Source organism: Cupressus sempervirens, chromosome 5 (assembly GCF_028749045.1).
Source record: "Cupressus sempervirens isolate cs-2001-9-10 chromosome 5, ASM2874904v1, whole genome shotgun sequence".
Taxonomy (NCBI): domain Eukaryota; kingdom Viridiplantae; phylum Streptophyta; class Pinopsida; order Cupressales; family Cupressaceae; genus Cupressus; species Cupressus sempervirens.
In genome coordinates this window covers 541,866,296-541,883,626 of record NC_143122.1, presented here as the reverse complement: position 1 = coordinate 541,883,626, position 17,331 = coordinate 541,866,296, and positions in this window count along the sequence as shown.

Below are 17,331 nucleotides of genomic sequence, written 5' to 3'. Positions count from 1 at the left end.
TAATTTAGAGAAGTGTAAATGATAAGAAATATAATTTTAAAATGCTTGAACAGAAGAATTTAAAATTGTTGAATTGTTATTGATAAATATTTATATTATTGTTTTTCATAATAACTAAACTTTGTGTTCTTTGAGAAGAGTGTATCATGTTACAGTGACCATGGTCATGGTAGATCTAATGTTGGGAATATAACTTTGTTAATTTTTTGCATTATTCTTTAAAGGGTACTAGCTCAATGGAAGAGCACCTGCTTTATAAGTAAGAGGATGGTGGTTTAATTCCATCCATGTTCTAATATGACTAAATTAATGATTAAATAAACTAACAAATAAACTACCAAATATATTACCAAATATATCGCCATATATTACCAAATATATCACCAAATAAATGACCAAATATACCACCAAATATACTACCAAATATACTACCATATATGCTACCCAAAAACCTACTAAATCAACTACCAAATATACTACCATATATACTACCCAAAAAAAACCAAATCAACTACCAAAATTACCAAATAAACTATCATATAAACTACCAAGTAACAACAATAAAGGACTAAATAAATGACCTAATCAATGATTAAAATAGTTTAGTCATAAATTTGGTTGCGAGATAAATGTCCAGCAATAAACTACCATTGGTCATGTGATCAAAATTAGTCACATATCTACAATTTTTAGTAGTTTATTTAGTAATATATTATTGTTTTTGTACTAGTGCTACAGTCCCCGAGGAGTTGTTCCCCACCAACATCTGCCTAACACCTCTACCTCTGCTTCCTCCACCATATTTTCCATCACCGCCATGTCCTATTGCCTCAAGCAAAGTATCCACTCTCATAAACTAGGGTAATGAATGCCTTTGTATCTCATATAGATAGTCCCAAGGCTTTTGCTACAAGGCTACTATATCAGGATGATAGTCCCAAGGCTTCCGCTACAAGGCTACTATATCAGGACGATAGTCCCAAGGCTTCCGCTACAAGGCTACTATATCTCTAAGTGCTTCCTGATAGTCTAACATCAATAACCATCCCTGATCCTCCTCTCCTTAGAAGTAAGCATATGTGGCATTCTCGATAGATATCACTTGCCTCTGCCTAAACTATGTCTAGACCTAAATGATCACAAAGTGCTCTACAATATCATATTACCTCCCCGCAAGTGGTCAACTCTAGCACATATACTCTAAATCCCATGCATCAGCTCATTTCGCACACTGTCGGTATGGTTTCTAGATAAAAGATGTCAAATCATCAAATAGTTGTTGGAAATAACAATGGGAAAGTAAATTTCGAGAAAGGGGAGAGGGGGGGTGAATCAACACTTCAAATTTTTACCTCTAAAATATTTCACCATTCATCCATCTCATAACTTAATATGTAAACTAAAATATTTAAGCATGCATCACATCCATAGCATAAAGTAAATCACATAACACAAAAGATTTTGATTACCCATAAACCCTCTAAGGATAAGGTAAAATTGGGGTTGGGATGACACCCATAACTCTTCACTACTGTAGCAATAAAATGTGGCCAATTATGGCTATAAAGTTTTGATCATAATATATGATCTACCTTATGAGAGGTCTGTCCTATTAAAGGCTTACAAATATTGTTAGGTTTCACCTTGACTAAAGGATTTAAACTCACAATTAAGGAAGCACTCTATTAGGAGATTTATACAAGTCTCTTAGGACTACTCTATTAAAAGATTTACCCTGTATCACTTGTTAAAATGATTCAGTACCTGATCCATCAGTTAGCACCTTTATGCTAGATGTCAGATCTCCTCTTTATAGTTTATATCTTGATCCTCTTGATGTAATATATCTTCTCTGACCTTTCACTGTTTGACTTCACAACTGATCTTTTCTCCTTAGTTATTCTACTTTGCCACTCATTCAACTATCCATCTTCTCCATGCCTTTTTCACACAAGATACTCTCTTAGCATCCTCCTTCACATGCATACTCCCCCTTAGGGTTTACCTCTTTAAGTAGGCATTTGAAGATGATCTTAGGTTAAAATCAATGACTCTAGTTGATTTCTATTTGTGCCTAATTATTTCCTTTTTTTGATTGGTTGCATGTATTGCATAGGGATACGTGACATGACTTGACCCCTATCTCTTCATATCAAAAATTTGAGATTATGTTGGCAAAAAATTATTTACATAGAAGTTTGTGCCATTACAAAAATCCATGTCATTGACTGGTTGCTTGACATCAAAAGGCTTCTGATACTTGGACTTCATTGTACTCTTGTGCTATTTGCTTGGCTCCTAAATTACTCGGCATGCACTAACTATTCGATATACACTGTCAGCTCAACACTTGAGTGAATCGACACATACCAACTACTTGGAACCTACTAGTGCTCCAAACTAACTATCATATCACTTGGCATGTATTTTCTAGAGATCTGTGCTCAACATGCTCTAATCACTCAGGTCACACTAATCACTCAACCTAAATAGTAGCTTAGTTGTAGTGATGACCAACTAACTATGTTAGATGATGACTAAGTGTTTTGTCACTACAATGTCAAAACCATAATGAGATTAAAAATCTCCCCCTTTGACATGAGTGGCAAAAACACTTTGTCATGGCATATATATTCTTTCTTCATGCATAAGTCAGACAATGTATAATCTTCTGCTCGGTCTCTATATAAAATTTCAAAACCTTCAAAATTTGCAAGAATGATGTCATTTCCTTGTTATGTTACCCCCTTGAGTAAATACTTCATTTCTATTCTATGACTCCTTTGAGTAGATACCTTAAAAAATTCTCAGAATTTACAAAATCTTTAAAATCCCCCTTTTTGATACTTATGTCTATGAGAGTTGTACACTGACTATAAATTTATCCAAGAATGGCTTATGTACTTCCATTATGATTCCCAAGTGTGGAATCCTAATTTTCTCTAGTTGCATCAAGTGATTAAATATGTATTTCTAAATTTGCTACCATATCCACTAGACCTTCTTGGGTAGAAAGATGAGAATCTTTCTTCATCAATGTCTCTACAAGGGCTAGTTCCTTCTGTAAAACTTCCATGTGTGGAGTCAACATGGACTATATTATGATAAGAGTTGATCTTATAATTGCATCTTTTTCTTGTAACTTGACAAGCCTTCCCTATGTCAATCTTAGTCTTTGAAAATGTGATTGACTAGTGCCAAGAAATATCACCAATGAAGATCCAACAAACCTAAAATCTCCTTATGACTAGTCAATTTCTTGTTGAGTCTCTTGGGTAAAGCTATCAACATTACATAGTTTACTATATAAAGAGTAAATGTTCTCCAACACTTTCTTCACACTATCTATTTTAGTTGAAAAATCAACTTGTCTTAGTTCTATAGCACTTGAAATCTTTTCCATGACCATAGTGTGAAATTTCTTCTCAGACCATTCCAATAACTTTACATTGGTCTCTATGTCATCATATTTAATTTTATCAATTATATGTACAAGTTTCTCTAAGATGGGCTTATGAGACAATGAGTTTGAAATATCAAAAGCATCAATGCAAATATCTATTATTGCATGCAAAACCTATTTTTGCGTGTGCTCTCTTCTGAGCTTCACTTGATTTGATTTCCTCTATAGGGCCTCTTTTAGTATGTTCATCTCTTCCAATGTGATTTTTGTTGGATTAAATTGTGGTATAACAATCACCTCATCTAAGTTCACATCCTCCAATAATGTAGTTTAAATGCTCTTTGGTGTGCTTGCACTTGGCATTGATATCTATAATGGTGTAGCCTTAGTACTCAGTGTCTGAAGAGTCTAGCTATTGGGAGGAGTTGAAATGAATAGAAAAGTGACCAGTGTTAGAATTACTTCTTGCTCCTTAGTCTCAACAGTCATATTATCCTCTTCTACTTGATCATCCTCTTTCTAATTTTTAGCTTACTTTGGTGAGGTGGGTATAGGACTGGCTTCCTCACCCTTATTCTCTTCATTTCCTTCTTTGTCAATTACCACAAGTGCTAGTATACCTGAGCTTAGTAGACTAGCCAGTGATATAGCTGGTGTATCTACCTCTTTCTCTTTCATCATAATGACAAATGTTGGCATTGTAGATGGTGCATTGGTAAGCTCATCTTTCCTCTCCAAAAGCTTATCCTGTGATATTGTTTGTTAATTTGAATCTTTCTCATTTGCCTCTACAACAAGTGGGAGCACAATAGACGCGTCTTGCTATTGTGTCACAATAGATGCAATCTTATCCTTTTGAGATTCATCAATCCTCACCAATATATGATTAATGCATAAAATTACAGTATTGGTGGGTTCTCTTTGCAATTTCTTAATATCATCATCACCGAGTGGATTAAAATTCTATGTGCTATTATCAATGATATCCTCAATAGTCAAAGAGTCCTATTGACTCTCTTTCTCTCCTTGTGGAGGATTGGTGCTCAACTCATTAACACCCATGGTTTCTTGTGTGTCATCCTAAGCTGTCTCATCCTGTTCTATTTCATTCTTCTCTACCTCTATTCCTTTCTTCTCTTCCACTATTTCCACTATTTGTGTGGTCAACCCATAGATTGTTTTCCAAAGTAATTTGGTCTAGTTTACCACCTCTTCAACTGTACTTCTCAAAATATGAAAGTATTTGTATTTAGGAGAAAATATCCCTTTGTGTTTCTCTATAGCCTTTGCAATCATTTTCTTATAAAATTCAATCATAACTTAAGCTAAAGTAGCTTCCTTAATTTGTTCTTTAGTCTCCATACTAAACTTACATTTCTACTCAACTCTTTCATATGTACTTTTAGCTTTTGAGTTGGAAATATCTAAAGGAGTAGTCTTAAAAACATCCATCATATCATAAATAACTTCTTCAATATTATGCTTATCTACATTGTCTAATTTATCAAAATTAATATGTGGAAATCCAGATAATTCTGCATTGTTCTTTACATTTTGACATAGATTATCAATATTAGATGAAGGATTGTGGCTTACCACTTTGAATTTATTGATGTCATACAATTTTGTCCTTTCATCATCTAATTTCTCCTATGGCTTATATTTCCTTCTTATTTTCTTAGCAAGCTTGCTTGAATCTGCTATATCATCCTTCCTTTTCCCTTTTACATATTATGTTTCCTTGGCTTGTATAGTGGAAACCCTTGTGGTTGACCTTGTCAAAGGTGCAACTAGCTTCTATTTTTTTTTATTTTCTACCTTCTTAGATTTCTACCCTTTCTTCTACTATGCTTTCCTCTTCTTTCCTTTTTCTTTGGATTCTTACTCAACTTCCTCTTCATCTTCTAAGCTTGATCTTCACCTTGTCCTTGTGTTATTTGTAGAGGTTCTTCTTCTCCTTCTTCTTCACCTTCACCAAACTTCTCTTTCAGTTTCTTCACCATTTTCTTTTTCTTTTTGATGATGGTGGCTATTTGCAAGTTAATAGTAATCCTTGACTTTACTCTATCATAATTTTTGAATGATGTAGCATCCTTGTCTATTTCTTTTGCCATCAATGCATCGATAGCTACTGATGATTCATCAACATTTACCTTATAAGGTAATGGTCTCAATCATCTAATCCTTGGAGTAGCTACCTAAACATATGTATAGTTAGCATCTACTAGGAAACAAACACCATTATAATGTTGCTCCACTAGAGACATAAGAATTCTTTATCTCTGCTTCATTGACTTCTTAAAGAATTCAAAATAGCTGGTCATTGCTAAATCAATTTTTTTTACCTAACTGCTTAATATACTCCCCTATCTTCTATGTAACTGACAAATTTTTCTTTTAAACTACCTTTCCAAATGTAGGAAAAGTATTTTGGACATTGAAGAATATGTAGATAATGACTGAGCCAAATTTACATTGTGAATTCTTTACCTTTCTAATAGCTTCTAGGTTTTTTGATAATTACTAAAGCTATAGCTTAGCTAGGTTGTAGCTGTGATCACATTTAACAATCTTGTAACCTAGGTCCATGACACTACATGGTATAGTGTTGAGTCTACTAGACTAATAAAATCCATGTGCTATCACATGCACTATGAATGCAATTATATGGTTTGTAATGGTATCAATTGACTTACCCCTCTTGTTCCATACTGCTCCAATGTTCTTCTTAATTACTTCCTTGGTATCACTCCTCATGGTCTTGGGTCTATCTAGGGTAGGATAACCTATAACCCTATTAATGATTCTTTTAGAAATTTTGACAAGACCACCCTCTAACCATAGTTAACTATCACGAGTTCTGCTCAACACTATCTTATCCATTTCGTGTTGAACATCTAAGGGAAATATAGGGCACACGTCAACCTTTTCTCTCTACAATCTTGTTCTCCTCCTTCAAGACTCCATTCTCACATAACATTTGGTAGGTCTCCCTGATCTTTAGGTCTCTTACTTCATGTATCTTGCACATATAACAACACCTAATATCGTGAATTATCAAAACCTTCAATGGGATCATTCATAAAGCACTTGATGGGTCTCCCTTATAGGTGATTTTAGGTATAGCTTTACCAACCAACTATACATTCATAACCTCTTGACCTTTCTTTCTCTCTACCGTTGAAGAGCTCGCTGCCATTTTTGCTATCTAGGATTTGCAAACTTGACACTAGTGAAAAACCTTTTGAATCAATGAAATAGTATCATGTTGCAGTAGAATCTTGTTTATATTCATTGAAATCCTCTTCACAACTTTCCTTCTTTCTCTTTGATCACTTGGTAAGTGCAAATGACTCAAAAATAGAATATATAACCTTGAAAACCTTACAATAAATGCTTAGTGCATATACACCTACAAGCTTGACCATTAAAGGATTTTCAAAATGCTCAATTAACATAGTATGATACCTTCATAACTTGGTAGTAACTACAATTCTCCAATACTTGACAAGAACACAAAATATAACATATTGATAGATTAAATCTTTCTAACAACTTCATTGCATCTTCATTCATGCTGATAAATCCTTTTCATTTCTCAAATTCTTGGAACTGATGCAAAATATATCATTTCAAAGTTAGTTCCATAAATACCTTTGATTGCCTAGTTAGGGGTGATGTGATCACTTGATCCATTGGATAAAGTGATCGCATCTTGGCTTGATGTGCTGAAATCTTCCTTCTTTCTCCATGTCTTATTCATTTACATCTTTTTCTTTTTAGCATCGATCTTTGCTTTGCCTTTGTTGAATTCATTGCTCAGTGCAAGTGATTGAGTTGGGAAATTTTTGCTTACATGAATGACATTAAGACAACTAAAGCACACAAAATCTCCATTTAGCCACTTTTTGTAATTGTCTCTAAAGTGAGTCCTTGTGAAATTTATAACAAATGACCATATTCTCCACAATAGTGAGAACTGTACCTTGTTTTATAATCCCAATTGTAAGAATTTCCATGATGATGTACCTTTGTTTGTTTGTTTGATGTTCACCTAGATTTAGATCTAAATTCATATGCTTTGTATCCATACTTCTGATAGTTGTAACAATATCCTTCAAATTTATGAGTGTTGATGGTCTTTGTCCTGCATTCATGTGCCTAATATCCTTTCTTCTTTTAGTTATAGTTGTGTCCTCTATTTTTTTGCTTAGGTGTTTGGCTAGTGTTACTCCTACAAACATTTGTTGTATGACCTAATTTTCCACAATGATGACAAGTGGGTTTGTTGGTCTTTCCCTTATTATTCCTTTTCTCACCACTTTTAGATGATTCTCCTTCCTCAGTAGTAGAATATCCCAATCTAGCAGTATCATCATTTTTCCTTGGTGTATCATCAGTTTCTCAAAGTAATTTATGGATTCACTAGGTTTATTGAACCTTTCAATAAATTCCTTTTCTACTTCCAATTCATTTTGTAGTAGGTCATTTTGTGATTTCATGGTTGTAATCTTGATGTATTTCCTGTTTAATTCTTGATTTGTAATTAGTAATTGATTCATTGTGTCTAGTTGCATATTTGCCAATTTTTGCACATCTAATGTCTTCTCCTCAAGTTTGTTTACCAATATTCTTCTATCTTCTTCAATCATGACTTCGTCTTCATCAACATTATTTTTTCAGTTCAATTACCTCACACAACATAATTGATTGAGTTTCTTGTTCCCTTTTTAGATTTGTGACTTCTTCATTTAGGGCATTATTCTTTTCCATCAGATCTAAAATTGTTGCATCAAATTCTTTAGAGTTCTTGTCCTCAAATAGTCTAGTAGTGTTTTCTTCTTGATATTGAGTTTCATTTTTTTGAATGACCAATCCCTTTCTTCTTTTCAATGAATGCTATAGTTCATCTCTTGCCTCCTTAAGTTGATGTAGGGTAATATGTATTTTAATCTTCTAGTTCTCAATAGTCTTTTCCAATTTGTAGACTTCCATCTTTAAGATCTTTCCTCCAAAGCTATCAAACTTTACTTACTAGAGAAAAGAGCTCTAATACCAATTATTGGAAGTAATGATGGGAAAGTAAGTTTTGAGGATGGGCGGGGGGGGGGGGGGGGGGTGGGGCGATGAATCAACACTTAAAACTTTTACCTCTAAAAAATTTCACCATTCATCTATCCCATAGCTTAACATGTAAATTGAAATATGTATGTGTAATCACCTAAAAATGGTCATCTAGACTATTAGCCCCCTTCTCAACATCTTGGCTAAATTAATTTAATTATTTATCTAGACCAAATTGCTAATAATCAATTTATTTGATTATAACCTATAGTTTGACTATGCTATCCTAAGTTCATTATTTGATTAAAAGAACATGTCCCCTTTTAATTAAATAAAACACCCCATTCTTCTAACCCACTTAAAGTGCACACATAAAGTCATTTTTCTATTTTACAATTAAAAGAAAAGGCTTGTGAGACTTTTGTCTTATGTGACAAGTCAACTTATATTCTATTGGTTGACTTGTGTGTGCACATGGATCACTCCTATTTTCAAATTCCACCATTGATCATCCACCATCTTCATCTTGATCTCTACCATCCGTACAACTTTAAAAGGGAGAGAGCTTTCCCCCTCAATCCATCCTCATTTTGAATATTGTTATGTTGCAGGTTTTCTAATAGGTTTCTTTGGAGCTTTGTGGAGAACTTCTATTTCTTGTCTACATTCTCTCATACTATAGCATTTTAGCTTAGATTCATGTTGCATGTTAGTTTAGTTTCTATTTTGCAACAATCTATCTCACATAGCTTAATATTTGAATTGTAAGACTCTCATCCATGCTTAGAATAGCTACACTTTTCATATTCATTCTAGTTTAATCTTTAGTTGCATTGCATTCTTGAGGAACTCCTTGGGACATTTGCATTCTTGCATCTTGTCTTTGGAACCTCCCATTGCATGGTTTACTAGCAAGAAGAGCATCTCTAAGGCTCATATGAGAGCTTTCTCATTCTTGAAATATAATCTCTTGCACTCTATGGATAGGGAGCTCTAAGATGACATCCAAGCATTCCAAACTCATGGAATCATTTGGATAGAAGGGTTTAGAGTGGGACACTTTCGAGTGTACAGTATGCATGCATCACATCCATAACATAACAAAAAATATTTTGGTTACCAGAAACCCTCTAAGGAGGAGGTAAAACTGGAGTGGGGATGACACCCACAACTATTCACTACTACAACAATAAAGTATGGCCAATTATGGATACAAAGTTTTAATCATAATCTATGATCTACCCTATGAGAGGTCTACCCTATTCAAGGCTTACAAAGACTATTAGGTCTTACCTTGACTAAAGGATTTAAATTCACAATTAAGTAAGCACTTTGTTAGGAGTTTTACAAAAGTCTTTTTAGGACTACTCTATTAAGAGATTTACCCTATATCACTTGTTAAAATGATTCAAGACTTGATATTTTGGTTAGCACCTTTCTACTAGATCTCAAATCTCCTCTTTACAATCTGTATCTTGATCCTCATGACCTAATATATCTTCTCTAACCTTTCACTACTTGACTTCACAATAGATCTATTCTCCTTAACTGATTCTTCTCTACTGCTCATTAAACTATCCATTTTCTCCATGCCTCTTTCACAAAAGATACTCTCCTTAGTATCTTCCTTTTCATGCATACTCCTCCTTAGGGTTTACTTCTTTAAGTAAGCATCTAGAGACTGTTGTGCTGTCGAGCCTAATTAGAGGTTTATTCAGCATAGTTTCCCCCCAGATTATTTCTAAGAGGATTTGGTGACAACACCCCCAAGAAAAGGTCAAGGGGTAGCACCCCTATGGGGTCCTTACATTGTAAGAGTCATCGACTTCTATATTTATAGATTGGATGACTTATTCTAGCCCTAATTTTGAAAGCGGTAAAAAACTTGTATAAAAAGGATTAGGCTTAGGCAATGTTGATATTGGACTTCTTGTGGCATTACTAAGCTATAAGGGATTGTGGATTATAATCAATGGATAATAATATTGGTCTTGCTATTGGTGGACATAGCCCAAGGATTGGGAACCATGTTAACTGTTTGTGTCTTGTGTTATCTTTTGTGCGATCTATTATTTTCTAATATTGGTTATATTTGCATATAACTATTATTTTTGTCTAAGGTTAATCCTAAGAAGTGACATCAGAGCCAAAATGTCATCATTTTTTTAGCTAGACCATTCTCATAATTGGTTTTTAGCTATCCTCTAAAGGAAGGTCTCATGATTGAGTGGGAGTGATGGAAGATGAGGGCAAGCTGAAGGTTGAGAAATTTAATGGGCAAAACTTTCAGTTATGGAAGATGAAAATGGAGGACTATATTTATTAGAAGGATTTATGGAAGCCATTGGAAGGAAAAACCAAGAAATAAGGAACTATGATAGATGAGGACTGGGAGATTTTAGAAAGAAAGGCACTTGAAAATATTCAATTATTCTTTGTACCATTAGTGACATTTAATATTACAAAAAAAAAGATGACAAAAAAGTCGATGAAAACCCTAGCAAAGCTATATGAAAAGCCCTCTGCTTCAAACAAGGTATTTCTCATGAAGCATTTATTTAATATGAGGATGGGAGAATGTGGATATGTTGAAAATTAGTTAAACGAGTTTAATACTATTACTAGTTAGTTATCTTCTATGCAATCTATTATTTTCTAAATGTAATTACTATTTTTGTCTACACAATTAACTCTAACAAGTGGTATCAAAGCCTGAAGATCATCATTTTTAAAGCCAGATTGTCATCATCATCATCATTTTTTTTGTGATCCTCTGCAGGAAGTTCTCATAGTTGAGTGGGAGTGGTGATAGACAAGGGTAAGCTGAAGGTTGAAAAATTTTAATGGGCAGAACTTTTAGTTATGGAAGATGCAAGTGGAGGACTATCTTTATTAGAAGGATTTATGGAAGCCATTGGAAGGAAAAAGACAACAAATAGGGAACTATGATAGATGAGGACTGAGATATTTTAGATGGAAAGGCACTTGGAAGTATTCAATTATGCTTGACATCAACAGTGATGTTTAACATTACAAAAGTGAAGATGACAAAATAGTTGATACAAACACTAACAAAACTATATGAAAAGCCCTCCACTTCATACATGATATTTGTCATGAAGCTTTTATTTAATATGAAGATAGTAGAAGTTGGATTTGTTACAGATCATTCAAAATATTTTAACACTATTACTAGTCAGTTATCTTCTATGAATATTAATTTTGATGAATAAATTAGGGCTATCTTGATTTTGTGTTCTTTTCCTAAAAGCTGGAATGACTTGGTAATGGTTTTGAGTAATTATATTTCTAGATCTAATATCCTAAAATTTGATGATGTGATTGAAGTTATTCTAAGTGAGGAAACTCATTTGAAAACCTTAGATGGATCTACATCAGGAAGTGCTTTGAACACACAAAGTAGAGGTAGAAGATTTGAGAGAGGAAATAATTTTGGAAATCATGGGAAATTAAGAGGAAAGTCAAAGGGGAAGAGGTCTCAATCTAGAGGACCAAGAAATTGATGGTACTATGGGAAACCAGAGCATAAGAAGAAAGACTATTGGAATCAAAAGGATAATGAAGGAGATAAACCAGAAGGGAACAAGGAGGCAAATGTGGTAAGTAACAAATTTGAAGAAGATGCTTTGCTTCTTTCTTTAGATAGTGCTATTGAATCATGGGTTTTAGATTCTAATGCTTCATTTCATGCTACACCCCATAGAGGTTATTTTATTGATTATGTCCAAGGGGATTTTTGGATTGTTTATTTGGGAGATAATGAACCTTGTTAGATTGTTGGAAAGGAAAAAGTTAACATTAAGTTACATAATGAGAATCATTGGCTACTACATGAGGTAGGACATGTTCCAAGGTTGAGTAGGAATTTAATTTCAACATGCATCTCGGTGATGAGGGCTATGTAGTTAATTTTAATGATATAAATTGGAAGGTTTCAAAAGGTTCCCTTATAGTTGCACAAGGTGTGAAAGTAGGCACCTTATATCTTTGTACAGGTCATAATATTCCTTCTACTTTGATTGTTTTAGAGAAAAATGAATATTTAGGAACAATTGATTTAGTTGAGAAGGGAGAACAAACAGTTGCTATAGATTCTGATACAATGCTATGACACAACAGACTTGGGCACATGAGTGAGAAAGGTATGAAATTATTTCATTCAAACAAATTTTTACTAGGTTTGAAATGTGTTAACATGAATTTCTATGAAAGTTGTATTTATGGAAAACAAAAGAGAGTGAGTTTTGTGAAGAGTGGGAAGGAAAAGAAAAATAAGAAATGAGAGCTTATGCATATAGATGTATGGGGACCAACTCAGGTATCTTCTCTTGGTAGCTCTCATTATTATGTTACATTTATTGATGATGCAACTAGAAAAGAATGTATTTATTTCCTTAGGAAAAAATATGATGTATTCCAAACTTTTAAGAAATGGAAATGCTTGGTTGAAAATGAGACTAGTAAGAGATTAAAATGTCTTAGATGTGATAATGGTGGTGAGTATTGTAATTATGAATTTGAATATTATTGCTCCACTAATGGTATTTGTAGAAAAAAACTTGTTCCAAGGACTCCATAGGAAATGGAGTGGCTGAATGCATGAACGAGACAATAATGGAGTGTGCAAGGAGCATGAGGTTGTATGCTGGGTTTCCCTTATACATGAGGGTAGAGGCTATCAATACTATTGTATATTTGTTTAATAGAGTTCCATCTACCCATTTGGGTTGTGGTATTCTAGAGGAAGAATGGAATGGTAAGAAGGTGAGTTATTCTTTTATCAAAAGCTTTGGTTGTGAAGCATTTGCACATATAGATTATGAAAATAGAACCAAGCTGGAAGCTAAGTCAAAGAAATGTGTATTTTTTGGATATGACATTGATGAATTTGGTTATAGGCTTTGGAATTTTGAAAATCATAAAATTGTAAGAAGTAGAGATTTCATATTCAATCGGAAAGTGTTGTACAAAGATTTTTTACAGAAGTATTAGAATAAAGAAAATAATTATGTAGTGCTAGATGATACTCCAAAAGATGATGTTCTGATAGTTCCTCACAATCTGCAACAATTGCAACAACAAATACCACACACCCTAGTAAATGTTAGATGATCAACAAGGCTAAGTAGACCTTTATAAATATCTTCTCCCTCTTTATACACTATTTTATTAATTGATGTTGGTGAACCAGAGTGTTATCATGAAGTTGTGTAGGTGGATATAAAGATTCAGTGGAAGTTTGCAATGAAAGAAGAAATTGACTCTTTGTTGAAAAATAAGACATGGGATTTATGCAAGTTTCCTATAGGAAAAAAGATTTTATAGAATAAATGGGTTTACAGGTTGAAAGAAGAGCATGGAGGTAAGAAAATATTTAAAGCCAGGTTAGTTGTAAAAGGATTTCACAAAAAAAGGGAATTGATTTTGATGAGATAATTTCTCCTGTTGTTAAAATGACTTCTATTCATACTGTTTTAAGTATTGTGGCTACTAAAGATTTTTAGTTGGAGAAAATTGACATTAAAACAATCTTTCTTCATGGTGATTTGGGTGAAGAGATATATATATATAGCACAATCACAGAGATTTGAGGTCCAAGGAAAGGAAAATCTAGTGTGTAGATTGAAAAAAAGTTTATATGGCTTGAAGCAAGCACCTCGACAATGTTATCTAAAATTTGACAGTTTTATGCATGAGCATGGATATAGTAGGTGCCATTTAGATCACTATGTTTACTTTAAGAGGTTAGATGATGATAGCTACATTATATTATGTTTATATGTTGATGGTATGCTTGTAGCTGGGTCTAACATGGATCACATTAAGGGGTTAAAAGAACATTTAGCACATTCATTTGCTATGAAGGATTTGGGGGCAGCAAAGAAAATCCTTGGTATGAAAGTTTAGAAAGATAGGAAGAACACAAAATTGACTTTATCTTAGGCTGATTGTATTGTGAAGGTGTTGCAATGTTTCTCTATGGAGAATGCTAAAGCTATCAATAGACCTTTACCTAGTCATTTGAAATTGACTAAGGAAATGTGTCCAAAGACACAAGAAGAGGAGGCTAAGATGTCCAAGGTACCTTATGCTTCAGCGATAGGAAGCTTTATGTATGCTATGGTATGTACTAGGCTAGATATTGCACATGAAGTGGGGGTTGTTAGCATGTATATGGGTCATCCAAGAATTGAGTATTGAAATGCTATTAAATGGATTCTCAGATATTTGAGAGGAATATCTAGTAAGTGTTTACATTTTGGGGGCTCTACTATTGCTTTACAAGGCTATGTTGAATTAGATTTGGTAGGGGATATTGATTCCAAGTGGATTACTACAAGTTATGTATTTACTATTGGTGGGGTAATAGTGAGCTAATTTTTTCAGTTATAGAAGTTTAATGCTTTATCCTCTAAAAAGGTAGAGTATGTTGTTGCTACTAAGGTAGCTAAGGAGATGATATGGCTTTAGTTCTTCATGGAAGAATTGGGACATCTATAGAGGGATAATTATTTGTTCATAGATAACTAGAGTGCCATTCATCTTGTGAAGAATTCTGACCTGCATTCAAAGACAAAACATGTATAGTTGCGATATCATTTCATTCGGTTAGTTTTGGATGATGAATAGTTAAAGTTGGAGAAGATACATATAGATGGTAATCTAGTAGATACGTATACCAAGGCAGTAACAAGGGAGAACCTAAACTCCTCTTCAACTTTAGTTGGTCTTCTAGATTGAACAAAATAAAAAAACAACAGAGTCCAGGGTGGTTTGATATTCCAGTGGGAGCTATAGGTTTAGCAGTGCTATGATTAGTCTCCAAGTGGGAGGTTATTATTGTGGAGTTCGATTAGTCTTCAAGTGGGAGAGGATTGTGATGTGGAGTCTAATTAGACTTGGAGGTTTATTTGATGTAGTTTTCCCCCAGATTATTTCTACGATGGTTTGGGGGCTGCGTCCCAAGTGTGATCCCTATCCCAATATAGGGTGGGGTTGAGGGACATGCCCCCATAGGGGTTTTCAAGGGCAATACCCTGAAAGCCAAAAAATGACCTTATATTATAAAATATTTCAGCTTCTATATTTCTATTAGATGACTTATTCTAGCCCTAATTTTGTAAGCAATAAAAAGATTGTATAAAAAGGCTTAGGCTTAGGGATTTCATAATGTAATGGTGACATTGTAGCTTCTTGTGGCAGTATTAAGATGTAAGGGATTGCAGATTGTAATCACTAAATAATAATAATATTGGATTTGATGTTGGAGGACATAGCCTAGGGATTTGGTGAACTATGTTAAATCTTTGTGTCTTGTGTTCTCTTTTGTGTGATCTATTATTTTTTGATATTGTTTATATTTGCATGTAACTGTTATTTGTATCTAAGGTTAATCCTAATAGAGATGACCTTACATTAAAATCAATAGCTCTAATTGATTACTATTGTCACCTAATACTTCCCCTTTTGTTATTGGTTGCATGTATTGCATAGGGATGCGCAAGATAACTTGATCCTTATCCCTTCATATAAAAAGTTCAAGATTATATCAACAAAAAATGGTCTATGTAGAAGCTTTTTCCATTACAAACATCTATGTCATTGACTGGTTACTCGACATTAATAGGCTTATGATGCTCAGCTTTCACTATGTTCTTGTGCTATTTTCTTAGCTCCTGAATTACTCAACATGCACTAACTATTTGACATACACTATTTGCTCAACACTTGAGTGACTCAACACATATTGACTTCTTAACACCTACTAGTGCTTAGGACTAACTATCATATTACTCGACATGTATTGTATGGGACTTATGCTCGACATGCTTTGATTTCTTAGCTCATGTTTGCAAGAATAGCGGGTCCCTATGTCATCCTTTGGGGCTTCCTAATCAAGTTTTCTACAAATCAACCCAAACCTAAAGGGAAGCCCTTCTAGATCCTATCAGTAATAAGGGCCTAGGAAATTAGTGAAAACATGAGGCAGGCTAAGGGATACTGATCCTTGTACTCATTTATGAGTCTCTCCTAGCTAAGATGACAGTCTAGGATGGTGACATCCTCAAAAAATGTTGTATCGCTAATCTCCCTTCTATCAAGGTCTGATCATAGTAAACCTATGATAGGAAAAAGCTCACATTAGTACACCTCATATGGAAATTAGGAACCTAAAAGAAAAAATCTTAAGACATATCTATCATATTCATCAGATCTTCATGACATGGAACATGTAAGATGTGATGCACATCCCTGATGATGATCATGGCCTCACTAGTGGGAAAATGGAAGGTGTTATGCTTGCTATGCCAACTCTCAACCAAAGTTTTCAATAACCCATGGTTCACTTGAATGTGGGGCATGTGGAGCAACCAATTGAAACCCATGCTCTCTACTACTACCTTCTCATTGTCATCTAGGTGGTGCATGACACCTAACTCCACCGCCTTAGGGGCTTTGATAAACAATGCCAAAAAAAAATCTACATAATAAAGTCAAGCAAAAATGAAGCATTAGTATCAACCATAATAGATCAAGTGAAATCATGAACACCTAAACACAAAAGAGAACGACAATCACATGCTCAAAATCTCTCTCTAAACATGGTAAACTACTCAAAAATTAGTTGTGCAATACTTCTTATAATAACCATGAGACATATTTTGCTAATATAGTATCGTATGATATTTCTTAAACTACACATGTGATACTTCTGGCTTGGGCAATATTTTGCATAATGTCATGTGAGCTTTGAGTGCCTCCCATAAGATACACCCTATAATGCATGTGTGATACATCTTGGTCATCAGAAGTATCACACGGTACTTCTTATAATAGGTGTG